Consider the following 17,384-nt stretch of genomic DNA (forward strand, 5'->3'; position numbering starts at 1 on the left):
ACCTCTCTCTCTTAAACAGGATCTTCCCATCTCGTTACAAAATAACCACATCCATGCCTCTACAACAGAAACAAAGTGCTAACCCAAACAACCTCTCATTCAACCTATCTTTTTCCTTCATTACCACTCTAAATTCCTTGACAGTGTTGCCTCCAATCTGGATTCCAGTCGAAGCTCTCTACTGATACTACTTTCATTGAAATCACCAATTCTCTTAGCACTGCCTGGCACTCTCATGTCTTCTCCATTCTCATCCTTCTAGTCCTTTCCACTGCATACCATCCCTCGATTCTTCAAACTATTTCCCCTTGACTTCAAGGACACCATAATCAAATGGGTGTCCTCCTATCTTGCTGATTGTTCTTCCCCCTGTCATGGCACTCCAGGACGTTCTCTTAGTCACCCCTCCTACTGGCCATTCCTCAAAGATCGGTCCTAGGCCAAAATATATTCACCATATATGCCTCCTCCTCAGCAAACACATTCCCTTCTTTGGCTTTAACTATCACCTCTTTGCTGACAATACGCAGATCTTCTTTGCTTTCTTCACTTTCAATCCTGTAATCTCTGAATACATAATGAACTGCCTAACCACCAATCATCACTGGATGAATCTAGGTTGCCTCATGCTTAACTCTTCAAAGATGGTAGTCATCTTTCTCCCTGCCTCCAACACCAACCATGCTCTCCCCTCACCCATAACTTTCCCCCTGACTGCCACACCCCCTTACACAGGGCTCGTAAACTTGGGGTTCTTTTTGACAGTGGCCTGAACCTCTTCAGTTCATCACAGCCAAGTCTACCTGAGCTAGACTCCTAAACATTAGAAAGGTCTGCCCACACATCACGCACCACTCAACTAAAACCAGTACCTCTACTAATTTGTTCTGCAAACTAAAACGCTGCTCGATCCTATACCTTGGTTTAACCCATATTCTTTTGCTCCTCATAACAAAGTACTCACCTTTGTGACACTGTTAGGCAAAGTTTGAATGCAGTATCCTCTGGGAACACTACAAGCAACTATGACTACATGTATAGGCAACCCAACCTTTGGTATAAGCTTGTACTACACAGTTTTGGTAGCGTGTTGAGCAGCCAGGCTTATCTCAAGAGGGGAAATGTGAGCTGTAGTTACACAAAGATTCACAGTTACAGGTATTTAAATAAACTCTTACAGTCGAGGTTTCTTGCATAAACAATTACTAATGTATTTTACACAGTCAGCTATAAAGCCTTCTTTAGAAGGGAGCAATATACTAGTAACATACAAATACACTTCAATACTATACACTCTGAGTTTCTGAATCAGACAAGACCCTTTAGGGATGGCCCACAGACACACCCTACACCCACAGGTGAATTCAGTGACAAGGGTGCTGGGGACATTAATATCTTACTGTTGGCATTCAGAATACTCTTAAAAAGTTAGAAAAAGGCAAAGGTTATTAGAACATACGAAATTACAAATCTTCATAAGCAGGGCAAAATACTTTCAGATAGTACCTAGAAGAGTCTTTCAATTCAAATAGGCTAAGCCAAAGTCAATGGGCAAACGTCTTTGTATAGGATGCAGCACTTCAGGTAAGTAAATGGAAAAGTCTTTGCACAAGTTCTTAGGAGTCTTTGATAAAAAGAAGAATCAAATGTAGGGCCACAAGCTGATTAGAATTGTGAGTTGCAGAAGTTACATGTACTTCCACAGTAAGAGGTAAGTTCTCTTAGACTTATTTTACAGTACCCTGGTAAAGAAGAAAATATGCAGCTGATGACTTCTGTTCCTGTGCAGCTCTGCAGATCTCACTGCTCTAGGCCTCAGTCGTGGGGACAAGAGGGAGGATGTCGGGGGACTCCTGCACTGCACTGGCACTGTCAAATCTGGCAAACTACTTTCAGTGGCTGTTTCGTGTTTCAGCTGCTTGTGGTACAGCAAATAGCTATAAGCGCTGTTCCTGGCTGTCAAGGTGGACTGTCCTTACTTCTGGGGACCCGCATTCTGCTGAGGGGGCTCAGGCTTGGTCAGTCCTGCTTCGTGGGAGTCCGGAGGATCTTCCAAAAGCTTTAGGCCAGCTTAAAAGTAACGCATACAATCTGGTGTCCCTCTCCCTGGCTATACGGTTTCATACAGCAACTCTGAGGAAATTCAACCAGCTTCGTTGGCCTCTGTGCCTCTCCATGTTTGCAGGCAGTGTACTGTTGCACACCATGGCAGCGTGGGTGGAACCAGGGAAGCGGGCACAGCAGTGTGTAATGTATAGGTCATGATCGCAGGTGACCTGGACGGTGAGGGAGTGAAAATGCTTCCTATTGCAGTATACCTGTTCATGTGCCTGGGGGGCCACCATTGCCACATGGGTGCAGTCCAGGGCAGCAATGATATTTGACATGTGGGCAACTGCATAACACTGTGCCTTCTTGGCATTCTCCTGTGCCGGGGTTGGTGAGCATGCAGATATACTGGGACACATGGCACAGGATGGCTCCCACCACCTGTACACGCACCTTAAAAAATGTGGTCTGTGCAATGCTGGGCAGCATGGCCACGGAGTGCTGGAGGGTGCCAGTTCCCAGGAATTGCAAAACAGACACTATCTTCAGCGGCGAAGGGCACATCTGTCCTTACATGTATCCTGCTATCTAAGTATTCTTGGATCAAGGTGAGCAGATCAATTATGGGCTCCCTATTCAGTCAGTACATGGTGACCAGCTGGTTGTCAGTGAGTGTCCATGGTGAGGGCCTGACCCGGGGTATGGGCGCTTGTCTTACATGTCGTCTCCTCCTCCTCCTCTCTTCACCCTGTGCTGGTTTTCCTGCCTGGGTAGGTCAATGCGCAGCATGAGCAGCTGCATGTCCCAGGTTGCAATGGCTAGTGGCAGCATAGTGTTTGACAGTGTGTTTGCGGAATGAGTGTGCCTTATATAGCTCTTTTGAGTGGATTGGGTGCAACTGTGGCTTCATTTGTGGCAACTGTCTGCATTTACCTCCACCTGAAAGGTGGAGACAACTGCGCTGTGTTTTTGGAGGTATTACTGCCATCTCCCAACTTTTCATATGACGGTAATACAGCGTTTGTGTTATTGACAGTATTATCACCGTTTCCTAAATTGTGATACAGTCAGCGAAATTACCATCGACTCATAATTTGGCAGAACGGTAATTGTGGTGGTAATTCCGCTACTGCCACTATTATCATATGCCGCCCAACTCGTAACGACCCCTTAGTCTAGCGATGCTTGGGATTATAGTTTCTTTGAGTTGCCAGCTAATGAAGACATTTATAGTTTTGATTGTCTTGATAAATTGAATTATTTTTTGTTATTTGCTTTTGTTCGTTTCTCCGCTGCACCTTTGCATGCTAGATGTATGCATTATAAATCGCAACAAAAAAAAGAAAAAATATAAATGAAAACGTACAAGCACCAAAATGCAATGAAAAATCCAGGACTGCATAAGGTACATACATGCAAAGTGGTAAACTAGGAGAGATATGTAATGGCACCAATGTTTTCTTTTAGCCGAATAAAACCAGCCCAAACGCTTCTCACATTGGGACAACTCTAGTGTACTGCCCGAGTTAACCGGCAACATTCCACCCTTCAAATAGAAGGGCACCGAAACATAACAGCCTCCATCGCCCATTACAATACGAAGAAGTGAAGCACAAAAGCAATGCTTAAAGATGGTAAATATGTGGTCTTACAATCAGCAGAGGACTGTCAATGAGGACTTGCTACTGATGTGAAAGTATGGCACAGCAGGGTTTACAACATGTCATCAATCAATAATGTATCAGCTGCATGCCAGTAACCCTAAACACCAGTTCTCATGGAAAGTGGTTGCCAGACAACCCATGTCTTCCTGAACACCAGTGAGACAGACACAATAAGTGACTTTGCCACGATGGCAACAGCATATATCCCTGAAACTGATACAACTGCATGAAGCCAATATCTAGAGGCGGGATGTCATGCAGAGCTGTTCTATTAAACTCAGAAACCAATGTTCATGCTCACCACCTGTATCATTTACAGGTGGGAAGTATTCAATCAGATGTCTAACACAGATGGGAAGTATCCAATTATATATGCATCAAGGACAATTGTGACCATTTTTTTTCTGAGTGGTTTGGGCTAGTTCAGCGGTTTTCGGGAGAGCATTGGGATCTGAGAGATGGGGAACTAATCAGGGAGACTTGGCTACCTCACAATGTAAAAGCACTTCCTGAAACGATAACACTGCTCCCAAACCCTCATAGTGTCTACATTTACTATAGTTCTTATTGAAATTGATGTTGATATTGAGAAAGAGAGATGCATTTTTAGAACATCATATAAATAGCTGAAGTACCTTGTGAACCAGGGTATATTACTCGTTTAGCCACGCCCCAATCCGCCCACTGTAAACTCTTTTCAAACAGCCATATTCGCTGCCCCCAAACGCCTTACATCAGATAATTAATTACATCACAGGACATTAGACAAAAGATGTATTTTCCCCAAACTTACCAACTGCAAATATACTGCCGGACGATCACCAGTACCTTCCACGACACACACGATAGTAAAAAGTTCACCTCTTTGTTTCCTTCCTGAACCCGTTGCCATGAAACAAGCAGTTTAAGCGTTAACAATTATCCTTGGGTAAGAACTATACATTAGCCGTCAACGCTTCTGTTTTGGACAAACTAGTAAAGATTTGTTTTATTTTCACTTCTGTTGGAGTACACCAGAAAAGGACACTCTCTATTTAAACATGAAACTGTTAATATGAATTTATTTGTGTTAAAAATATCAACATTTTTGAATGTGAAAAAATAGTGTTTGTGGTCTCTTCTGCGTGGGCCAATCACACTGCAAGGTGCCAAAAGCTGAATATGTACATGGTAAGTATAGTAAATAAATGATACTGCACAATAAGCCTCTGATTTTGGGAGCTGTCCGTTAAAATGAAATATGTTAATTTCTGAATACACCTTAAACAGCATTGACAAAGCCTTAAGGTTCGAGTTTGAGCTGGTTGCTATTGGCATGTCTATGTTGAGCATGAAAATGAGTGTTATTTAATGTGTAAAATCATGATTATGTTAATGCAACAAACAATATTGTGTGTAATATCGGCCCAGGACTGTGCCAGTGCACGTTAGGTGGTCAGTGTTGGGACATGCCAGAAAAAACGTGTAATTTTATAGCCGGCCTACTGTTGTGTCAGGTTCCATGTTTTTGTGGCAATAGGGCCTTGGGTTTGGGGTGTGAAGAGTTGCACGCAGGCTCTCGTGTTGGGTGTGGAGAGTGATGGGAGGGCAGGTGCTACAATACAAGTTGGGTAAAGGCCTGTTCAGCTTTTTGGGTCATTTAGCACACCCCATAACACAGGGTGCCACCTGTTTTTATTTTGCTGTCCTTCCTCGCCACCCAACCCTTTGTCTCTCCTGTATATCTCTCTGCACAATGCTGGCATTGCTTTCCTGGTACTGTGCCCAGTACCCTGGGTTCCTGATCATAACCTGAGAATTTGGCTCACCCTTCCTTCCTATTGATGGAGGGCAAGTTGACGGTTACCCCTCCTTCTGAGGTCAGACATGTGGAGGACAACGTTGGGCTGCAATTTTGTTTGTGTCAAATTGTGGTTGCCCAAGCATTGCATAGCTTTGGCATAGAGGTGTCATTTTTCACCTGCATAAGAAATAAAAAAAAATGGCCTGGATGGAATGTGGGCTTGATACCGTTTGCTCATATTTGTGGTGGGAAACATGTATGCCAAGATAGTGACCAGTGGCAGATTCTCTGTGTTATATTCATCTTTGTCACTTTGAAATGATTAAGAACAGCCATCTCTGCCTGCAGAAAAACAACTTCCAGAATGGTAAATGGTGACTTGTGCTATAAAACCTCTCCTAGAATATCAAAGACTTTCCGTCCTTGAAACACTTGTGTATAGGCGCGTTATAAATGCCATATCATATCATACCATATCAATATTTCCTTTCCAGCTACTTCATTTATTGTAAAAGAGCAAAGTGCAAAGGTAATGGTCATATGTCTGCCTCCAGTTAGACTCAAGATTTGTGTTAAAGTTAAATGATAAGAACTCTCATTTCACTTTTATAACAGTTTTCCAAATGTGGCCATTTGCTGCTGCTGAATGCTGTACGTGATAACAAGCATTGGCAAAGCCAATAGTTTTGCATGGTGTTTAGTGTAGGCCATTTCATGTAAATGATAGGAGATGGTAACAGTAGTTTTTTCTTTTATGCAGAAAAGGTAAAGCCTGGTAGTAGACAATTATTATTTTGTTTGGTAAAGAAAAACTAAAGACTATTATTAACATGTTATTCACTATATTAGCTTGAGTGTATAAATCGTAGGGTATAAGATGTATGTTAAAAATAAATAGGGGAACAATGTCTGCCTGTGCAAAAGTTGAACCTGATTTTGGGCATACCCATGTCTGCACTATGTTGATTATTTGTGAGCGTGTAATGTGCATTGATGTGAGGGCCTGGAAAAATGGAAATATTCGAGAAAATAAAATATTTCTCTGTTTTATCCAAACACTTTTGGGGAGCGGGGGGATTCTCAGTAATTTCTCCTGATCAGCGGCTGCTTAGTTTGAACATTGGTAGATGAGTATCTGTGATCTCTATTCTCTGTGACTATGCTAATTCCTTGGTCACTGATTTAATTGCAGATGCCAGGACCCCTGCTGCCCTTGTTTTCCATCGGAGACCAGTCTTTATCCAAGAGGCGTTTAGAAATGGAAATGCATTATTTGTTCATTTTAAGTTTACATTCACATCTTTCCTCATTTTGTTTAACTTCACACTCCATCCTGCTTTCTGTGAATACTTCAACAAAAAAAAAACAATTGAATTGAAAATATCTCCATGAGTAGGGAGGAGCACTGTATCTTTCTTAATTGTAGCATTGCCCTTATCTGACTCGTTTAGTGCTTAAAGATCTCTAGGAGTGAATAACAGCCCCTCTGAAGCAAGGGCACACCATCTGCACCCCTTCACCGCTCTGATTGAACTCCATACTCTTTCAAGCACTCCAACTTAATTTCATTCCCTCTGAAAACTCACAACATACATTAAATTGCAACCCACACCCGATACAACCCTCTCAATCCCATATACCTATCGTCTACCCTGGTTTCCTCTGCTCCCACAATCGACCCCTCCATATCTGACGAGTCTCATATTCACCTCACCATATCTCCCCATCGTCATTTATCATGAAATGTAAGCTCCTTCTCTTCCAATTGCTCGATCCATGGATCTCACCTTTACTGAAGTGAACTCTGCACCAGCCACCCTCTTCAATGATCATCGCACTGCCCACTCCTTTAACCCCTCTTGCCCACGCCCGAACTCCTGGATTACCAAAGCCATTCAGCTGCAGAGGACAATGATGCATTGCTGCATACTCTCTGGAGCATAGGCCAATCCTCGGGCTCAACACTACCCAGAAGCCCACAAGGGCTCTCTAATGTCCCTGACCACAGCTTTTGGCACAGACAAACTGTCAAAGATCCTCCAGGCCATGCATCCCAAACCAACAATCACTCTGTTGCCTCCTCTCTCACCCCCAATGATTTGGCCTTCTACAATCAACAAAATATGGGACCCCATGGCCACCCTTCACCTCTCCCAACTGCTCACTCCAATCTTCCCCATTCTTCCTATAGTTTCCTCCTTATGTCACTTCTTCCTCCCCTCCCCCACATATGTTCTACCCTTTCACTCTGCCAACCCATCCTGAGCTTCAAGTCACCTCTTGGCAACACACATCATTACAGAACCTGCACCTGTCACCTCCACGCACCTCTCTTCTTGATTCTACCTCTCTTAAACAGGATCTTCCCATCTCGTTACAAAATAACCACATCCATGCCTCTCCAAAAGAAACGAAGTTCTAACCCAAACAACCCCTCATTCAACCTATCTTTTTCCTTCATTACCACGCTAAATTCCTTGACAGTGTTGCCTCCAATCTGGATTACAGTCGAACCTCTACTGATACTACTTTGACATCACCATTGCTCTTAGCACTGCCTGGAACTCTCATGTCTTCTTCATTCTCATCCTTCTAATCCTTTCCACTGCATTTGACACTGTGGATCGTCCCTCCCTTCTACAACCTATTTCCCCTTGTCTTCAAGGACACCATGCTCAAATGGATGTCCTTCTATCTTGCTGATTGCTCTTCCCTCTCTCATGGCACACCTGGACTTTTTCTTAGTCACCCCTCCTACTGGGAATTCCTCAAAGGTCAGTCCTAGGCCAAAATATATTCACCATATATGCCTCCTCCCTCAGCAAACACATTTCCTTCTTTGGCTTTAACTATCACCTCTTTGCTGACAATATGCAGATCTTCTTCTCTTTCTTCACTTTCAATGCTGTAATCTCTGAATACATAATGAACTGCCTAACCACCAATCATCACTGGATGAATCTAGGCTGCCTCATGCTCAACTCTTGAAAGATGGTAGTCATCTTTCTCCCTGCCTCCAACAGCAACCATGCTCTCCCCTCACCCATATCTTCCCCCCTGACCGCCACACACCCTTAAACAGGGCTCGTAAACTTGGGGTTCTTTTTGACAGTGGCCTGAACCTCTTCAGTTCATCACAGCCAAGTCTACCTGAGCTAGACCCCTAAACATTAGAAAATTCTGCCCACACATCACGCACCACTCAACTTAAACCAGTACCACTACTAATTTGTTCTGCAAACTAAAACGCTGTTCGATCCTATACCTTGATTAAACCCATATTCTTTTGCTCCTCATAACAAAGTACTCAACTTTGTGACACTGTTAGGCAACGTTTCAATGCAGTACCCTCTGGGAACATTACAAGCAACTATGACTGCGTGTATAGCCAACCCAACCTTTGGTATAAACTTGTACTACACAGTTTTGGTAGCGTGTAGAGCAGCCAGGCTTATCTCAAGAGGGGAAATGTGAGCTGTAGTGGAGTTACACAAAGATTCAGTTACAGGTATTCAAATAAACGCTTGCAATCAAGGTTTCTTGCATAAACAATTACTAACGTATTTATCACAGTCAGCTATAAAGCCTTCTTGAGAAGGGAGAAATATACTAGTAACATACAAATACACTTCAGTACTGTACACTCTGAGTTTCTGAATCAGTCAAGACCCTTTAGGGATGGCCCACACACACAACCTACACCCACAGGTGACTTCAGTAACAAGGGTGCTGCGGACATTAATATCTTACTGTTGGCATTCAGAATACTCTCAAAAAGTTGGCAAAAGGCTAAGGTTATTAGAACACAAGAAATTACAAATCTTCATAAGCAGGGCAAAATACTTTCAGATAGCACCTAGAAGAGTCATTCAATTCAAATAGTCAAAGTCAATGGGCAAACGTCTTTGTATAAGATGCAGCACTTCAGGTAAGTAAATGGAAAAGTCTCTGCAATTTCTTAGGAGTCTTTGATAAAAAGAAGAATCAAATGTAGGGCCACAAGCTGATTAGACTTGTGAGTTGCAGAAGTTACAAGCACTTCCACAGTAAGAGATAAGTTCTCTTAGACTTGTTTTACAGTACCTTGGTAAAGAAGAAAAGATGCAGCTGATGACTTCTGTTCCTGTGCAGCTCTGCAGATCTCACTGTTCCTGGGCCTCAGTCGTGGGGACAAGATAGAGGATGTCGGGGAACTCCTGCACTGCACTGGCACAGTCAAAACTCGCAACTGGTAAACCTTACTTTAAGTGGCTGTTTCGCGTTTCAGCTCCTTGCGGTACAGAAAATAGCAATAAGCGCGGTTCCTGGCTGTCAAGGTGGACTGTCCTTACTTCTGGGGTCCAGCACTCTGCTGAGGAAGCTCAGGCTTGGTCAGTCCTGCTTCGTAGTCCGGAGGATCTTCCAAAAGTTTTAGGCCAGCTTAAAAGTAACGCATACAATCTGGTGTCCCTCTCCCTGGCTATACAGTTTCCTGCAGCAACTCTGAGGAAATTCAACCAGCTCCGAGATGGGTGTCCAGGTGGCTTACTTTGGAGTTGATTGGTCCCACCAACTCAAAGGTAGAAGTCGTCCTTGCAGGGGCTTCTCTGCCAATGCGAACTTGGCAAGTAGTCACTGCAGCAGGGCTTCACCGGGCAAACCAACGGTCCAGGAGTTGCAACAGGCATCCTCTTCAAGCTCTTCTTTGGATCCTTCGTCCAGTGGTCGACTCTGCCTTCCAAGCCAAAAGACTCGTCTTTTATTCAGTTCTCTCCAATTCATTCCAGCCTAGCTGCCACTCACCCAGCAGGGTGGCTGTCCTTGCCGGACAGTCAGCCAGCCAATCACCACAGAGTGCATGTGGGTGTCCTAGGAGACTAAGCACAGCGAGTTTCAGGCACCCCCTCACTTCCTGCCTACACCAGACACACGGGTGCAAGAGGCGGGTTTCTCTCAGAAACCCTGCCAAAGGCGAAATGAACAAAGAGACCAAACCTGGTTTGGCACGCAGCGGAACTCTCTAGAAGGATCTTCCTATAAAGACCTAGCGAAAAAAGAAGACAGGGCACCATTTTAGCAAAGATGGCTGGACGCCATTTTGAAAACGATGGCTCCCGCGGTTACTTTACCGGAACCATGAACGGTTGCGGTAAATGCAAACCAAGGTAGTTCAAAATAAAACCACTGCCACCGGCCAGTCAATTGAGGAAAGGGTAACATACAAAATGTTACATGAGCCTTTAGACACAGGGGATACTAAGTAACCTCTCCAGCACTCTATTTTAAGATTTTAAGATAGGGTGTGCTAGGTCTAGCAAGTACAATGCTAAGTAAAGTCAATTTCACTTTATTGCTCTGGGAAACAGTTGTTGATCCCAGAGAAGGTATTTAAATCTTGGGAAATCTGGAAGACTTCCCTGAGGCACAGTGTTAGGGAGAATTCTCCAGAATGGCTAATTTCCCTTACCTATTGAGTCCCTCAGCAGCTTTGCTGGATTTCTAAGATTTATTTTTTCACCTGGTAAGAGTGTGAGCCTTTTTTCCCACTCTTACATGTGTGTTTGGCTATGTGTTGTACATTTTAAGTGTTCATGGACTGTGGAGCCTCACCTACTCCATAGGCATCATCTTGTTACTGTGTCTCACACAGCACCTTTAGTGCAGTGACACAGGGTTGTCTTTTTCAGACTTCCCACTTCAAACTCAATTTTTTGGGACTGACTACTGTCTCCCATTGCCATTGACTTTATTAGTATTTTTAAATTCACAGACCCAGTACAAACTATGTTCCATAGAGTACTGGAAAGTGTTAATAGTTATCCCTTTTTGTCTGTTTCTCATGGAACATTATTTCGTTCCCTCTTCCTTAAGATTTGGCTGGTGGCATTGGTATCTATCATTTTTTCCCATCGCGGACTATGAAAATAGCCTTGGTACTGTTTTAGGCTAAGTTAGAGTAGCCTCAAACTTTAAACCCGCTGGACCCCTTTTATTTTATTTCGGTTCCGGATGGGTTTATTCACCATTTCTTTTTGTAAAGGTCTTTCTCGTGTTTTACTCTGCGCGCCAAACTAGGTTTGGTTCCTTTGTTCGCTGTCCTTTGGAAGGCTTCTGCACAGAAGCCCTCCTTAGGCGCCTGAATGTCTGAGGGGAACAGGATGTGACGGAGGGGTCTGAGACTCCCTGCACAAGGTCTCCTTGGAGACCCATGTTGCACTCTGTATGATTGGCTGTGGTGACTGTCTCACCAGGACAGCCTCCGTGCTTTGTGATTGACAGCCAGGCTGTGTGAATGGGGGAAAACTGCATAAAAAGCAGGTCTCTAGGACTTGGAAGGCAGAGTCAACACTGCATCGAGAGAACCGAAGAGAAGCTGGAAGAAGAGGACCTCTACCATGACTGAACCTCCCAGTGAAGCCCTGCTGTGGGTCCGAATCTCCAAACTTCGACGACAGGGAAGAGCTGCAAGGAATCTTCTCCCCTTGAGCTGGTGGAACCAACCAGTTTGCCAAACTGCAAGCCAGGCCTCCTTCCTCTGGTCGCATTTGCTATGCACAGCTACAGTGAACCGGATAGCCAGAAGTACTGGACCCTGCTTGGGTTTTAAGGAGCGCACCTTTTACTCGTCGCTTTGCTCCGCTGCTGCTTTCTTCCCTAGGCAGTGCAAGCCCCTCCAGTCTTCCTCCATCTTGTCAGTCTGACAGTCGCTTCAGCAACCGTGAGCCTGCAGGATCTGCCAGGAATGTCTGCCTCAGCTACAGCATTCTTCTGCTCTAAAGGAACTGTGGTAACCCGGTTGTTCCGTCCGACCGCGGTGAAAGTGAAATCTTTTGCCAATCCAAGGGCTTGTCCTTCTCTACTCTTTAAAGTAACTTTTCTTCCGACCAACTTTTTTCGAACTCTTGGCAAAGACTTAATCGCAAACTACTCTGAACTGGGTGATCCTCTGCAAAGACTCTGGTCCACTGACTTGGGCTCAGGCCCCTTGATTTGATTTCCTCACCGTAGTTGAGTTTTCTAGATTGCCCTGCTGTTGGTGCTGCTTAGTTGTGAATAACCTTGCCTTTCCCTTCCTTTTAAATTGCTGGAGTGCCATTTTGCTTTCACTTCATTTTGAGCTTAACTTGTCCAGAATCTATTGGGTGGTGTGTAGTATAAAGAGTGTGATGTTTCTGCTGCTTTACTTTAGTGAATTGTTTTACAAATGATGTGTAAATAAATGTATATTATTTTATTCAGAAACCTTGAGTCAGTGTTTGCTTGAACCATAGTAGATTGCTGTCCTTTGTGTAACTTATGATAATGCTCACTTTACTCTTGAGATAAGTCTGGCTGCTCAGCCATCGCTACCACTTTACTGCGTAGTACAGGCTTGTACCTAAGGTGAATTTGTACTGTCACTTGTAGTCTTAATTGTGTGTGGTGTTCCCAAAGGGTACTGCATATGATTCAGCCAAACACTGATGTACAGCGGTGAGGATCAAGTATAGTGATTAAACTTAGAGTGCTGCTATTACCTTGGATCAACTAACCACAAGGCTAAACATCACTAAAAAGCAATTTTAATCATGTCTGATATGGAAAGCTACAGTCAGGAGACCCTCCTTAGTTATACTGTGATTATCTGAAAAATCTGTGTAGAGATAGGAATCTCTCTGTTAAAGTCAAAAGGTCAGAATTAATTGAAAGGTTTTATAGAAACAAAGTCTGGAGAGTGGGTCTGAAATACCTAACCCTCCAGCAAATGTGGAAAATGATGAGAATGATAATGTGTCTGTTATTGATGAGTTAGATGAGGCAGATGTGTCTCACAATGTAGGCCTCACTGCTCCTCTGCCTGCTCAGCAACCTCAACCTTTGTCCACTGGGACCCCACCAGGTCCTACACTCAGTCCTGAATTCATTGCCCTAGAAAAGATGAGGCTTGAATTGTAATTTAAAGGGATACTCTAGTAAAAAAATGTATTTCAAAAATAGATAGGCCACATTAAAAAAAATACTAGCATCCTCCGTTTTAAAACTTCCTATGTAAAATTCTGAGCTATTCAAGTTCAAAATTCGAAAAAGCAAGCACAGGGGCGCCACCATTTTGTGAAATGGAGGCCCTCCTGTGCTGGCTTTTGCTTTTGCGGCACTAATGAAGGAAAAGCCAGCCAGCTGTAGTAAACAAAGTCTACCGCTGGGTGGCTTTCCCTTCATTAGTGCCGGGACTCGGAGGACGCGGACCGGAGACCAGAGCAGGAAAGCTGCAGCTGAATCTCGGTAAGTGCTATACAAAAAATAAGCACTAGCTGCGGTTTTTTTTCTAAGTTTTCCGGGCTGGAGGAGCCCGGAAAACTTAGAAATGAAACTGCAGCTTTAAGAACGTTGTATTTATGCTTCTCCTTTGAATGTAGTCTCCTCTCCAAATTTCCCTAAAAATGTGAGATGGAATGAGGAGTGCACTCAAGCCTTTCAAAACCTGAAGAAAGCCCTTTCTCAAGCTCCAGTCCTAAGAGCTCCTGATTATCACAAACCCTTCATTGTGCAGATAGATGCCTCCAATACAGGTATAGGTGCAGTCCTTAGTCAACTGGATGAGAAATGTAGGGAGCACCCCATTTGCCTCATCAGTAGGAAACTGAAGGAACCAGAAACAAGGTGGGCAACCATAGAGTGTGAATGTTTTGCCATTGTGTGGTCTCTGAAGAAGTTTAGACAATACTTGTATGGATCTACTTTTGTAATTCAGACAGACCACCAACCCTTGAGATGGTTAATGCAAATGAAAGGGGAAAACCCAAAACTACTAAGATGGTCAATCTGCCTGCACGGGTTTGATTTCACCATTGAGCACAGGTCAGGATGTCACCACCAAAATGCTGATGGTCTCTCTAGGATGTTTATAACCGACTAGAGTGAAGAGATTCATCCAGGAGTGGATTAAATACTCCTGTCTCTTAGTCTGGGGGTGGGGGGCGAGTGTTAGGGAGAATTCTCCAGAATGGCTAATTTCCCTTACCCACTGAGCCACTCAGCAGATTTGCTGGATTTCTAGGATTTATTTTTCATGTGGTAAGAGTGTGAGCCTTTTTTCCCACTCTTACAAGTGTTTTTGGCTGTGTGTTGTACATTTTAAGTGTTCATGGACTGTGGAGCCTCATCTACTCCATGGGCATCAACTTTTTACTGTGTGACAAACGGGACCTTTAGTGCAGTGACACAGGGTTGTCTTTTTCAGACTTCCCCCTTCAAACTCAATTTTTTGGGACTGACTACTGTCTCCCAGAACATGTAAAGTTGCCATTGACTTTATTAGTCTTTTTAAATTCACAGACCAAGTACAAACTATCTTCCATAGAGTACTGGAAAGGGTTAATAGTTATCCTTTTTTGTCTGTTTCTCATGGAACATTATTTAGTTCCCCTTTCTTTAAGATTTGGCTGGTGGAAGTGGTATCTATCATTTTTTCCCTACCGTGGACTATGAAAATAGCCTTGGTACTGTTTTTGGCTAAGGTAGTAGCCTTGAACTTTAAACCCCCTGGACCCCTTCTATTTTATTTCGGCTCTGGCTGAGTTTATTCGCCATTTCTTTTTGTAAAGGTCTTTCTTGTGTTTTACTCTGCGTGCCAAACCAGGTTTTGTTCCTTTGTTCACCGTCCTTTGGCGGGCTTCTGCACAGAAGCCCGCCTTAGGCGCCTGAATGTCTGAGGGGAACATATGTGAGGGAGGGGTTTGAGACTCCCTGCACAGGGTCTCCTTGGAGACCCATGTCGCACTCTGTATGATTGGCTGTGGTGACTGTCCCACCAGGACAGCCACCCTGCTGTGTGATTGACAGCCAGGCTGGGTGAATGGGGGAAAACTTCATAAAAAACAGGTCTCTGGGACTTGGAAGGCAGAGTCACCACTGGATCGAGAGAACCAAAGAGAAGCTGGAAGAAGAGGACCTCTACCACGACTGAACCTCCCAGTGAAGCCCTGCTGCGGGTCCGAATCTCCAAACTTCGACGACAGGGAAGATCTGCAAGGAATCGTCTCCCCTTGAGCTGGTGGGACCAACCAGTTCGCCAAACTGCAAGCCACGCCTCCCTCCTCTGGTCAACTTTGCTGTGCACAGTTACAGTGAACCGGATAGCCAGGAGGACCGGACCCTGCTTGGGTTTTAAGGGGCACACCTTTTATTCATCGCTTTGCTCCACTGCTGGTTTCTGCCCTTTGCAGTGCAGGACCTTCCAGTCTTCCTCCTTCTTGTCAGCCCGACAGTTGCTTCAGGAACCGTGAGCCTGCAGGATGTTCCAGGAACGTCTGCCTCAACTACAGCATTCTTCTGCTCTAAAGGTACTGTGCTAACCCGGTTGTTTGTTCCGTCCGACTGCGGTGAAAGTGGTTGAAATCTTTTGCCAATTCGAGGGCTTGTCCTTCTCTCCTCTTTAAAGTAACTTTTCTTCCGATCAACTTCATCTCAAACTCTTGGCAAAGACTTAACCGTGAACTACTCTGAACTGTGTGATCCTCTGCAAAGACTCTGGTCCATTGACTTTGGCTCGGCCCCTTGATTTGATTTCCTCACCGTAGTTGCCTTTTCTAGATTGCCCTGCTTACTTACTTGTTGGTGCTGCTTAGTTCTGAATAACCTTGCCATTCCCGGGGGCCGTGGCTACATGGCCACGGAGTAGGATGCAGTCCCAAGGAGCTCCTGCTGATCCGCTCCTGATCCTGGAATATATACATGCCCGGAAGCCGACACGAGAAGAAAATTAAGTTCCACACAAACATAAACACACAGAGCACATTGCGGTCGCAATTTCAGAGGAAATCGCAGCACGGGAAGATAACTGCAAGCTGCAGAAGATTATAGCAGTGGCACGGCGAAACAAACAAGATGTTGGCCATCGAAGAACAAAGAGATAGACGGTGAGATGGCAGAAAGGAAATAAGAAGTCGCATCACCGTAAACCAAATAAAGGCGGACCCTGGCTGGGAAGCGGAGATGGGCCACACCGAGAGGGAGCTTTCCACGGCGGCACGAGTCGAGTCGACACGGAGGCTGCCGCAGCATTAGGAAGCGAAGCCAATTAGACATGGCAGAGAGAATACCCACGAGTGCCTTGCGGATGGTGAGGACCACGTACTAGCAGCCCCAGCAAAGTGATAAACCAAAGATCCCGGAGTGGAAAACCTCGAGGGAAGAGAGAAGGAGCCACGAAATGGCAATTGGAAGCGTTGCACAAGCAAAGACAAGTGACAAACGCAAACTGGGTCCCGCGAACCAGGCGAACCAGTGGAACGGGCCACAAGCAGCTCATAAGAGGCTCGGAAAGTAAGGCTGATGCAGCACGGAACGGTGAGATTCTGACAGAGCCCGTTGCAGCGTGCAGTGCAACCGCGGGATGCGTAAGATCACACAGTGCCCGCCGTAGCCAACAACACTTCTGCGACTCCAGCTCGCTGGTGCGACTTCACACACATAGTCCCTGCAGAGCTAAACACTAAAGCGGTCCCATCCGCCCAAATATGCACCCGGCCACAGCAAAATAAGACCCTGTGAGGAGTTTTGTTCCCCACACGATCTGATCAGCACGAAAATTTGGAAGAAAGAGAAATGGTGCGCTGACCCCTGAGACCTCCCCACGAGCAATAAGGAAGTGCACACACAAAGGCATGCAATTAAACAGTGCACAACGCAGGCCCTCAGACCCCACGGACAAAGTGCACATAGACACAATACGCTTCAAGAAGGGAGAGTACTGTACCGGGGAGAGCTAAACACTGTAGCACAATCAGAATGCAGAAAGAGAAGCAGAGAACATAACCCATGTGAGAAAAGGAGGAAATACTGTCCCGGAATGCTGCGCAACATAACATATAAGGGGACACAGACAACGTACCTGCTGCCAGGACACCTATTGTGGAAACCATACAGTG

The sequence above is a fragment of the Ambystoma mexicanum genome, chromosome 12, assembly GCF_040938575.1.
Source record: "Ambystoma mexicanum isolate Mex_15411 chromosome 12, UKY_AmexF1_1, whole genome shotgun sequence".
Classification (NCBI taxonomy): domain Eukaryota; kingdom Metazoa; phylum Chordata; class Amphibia; order Caudata; family Ambystomatidae; genus Ambystoma; species Ambystoma mexicanum.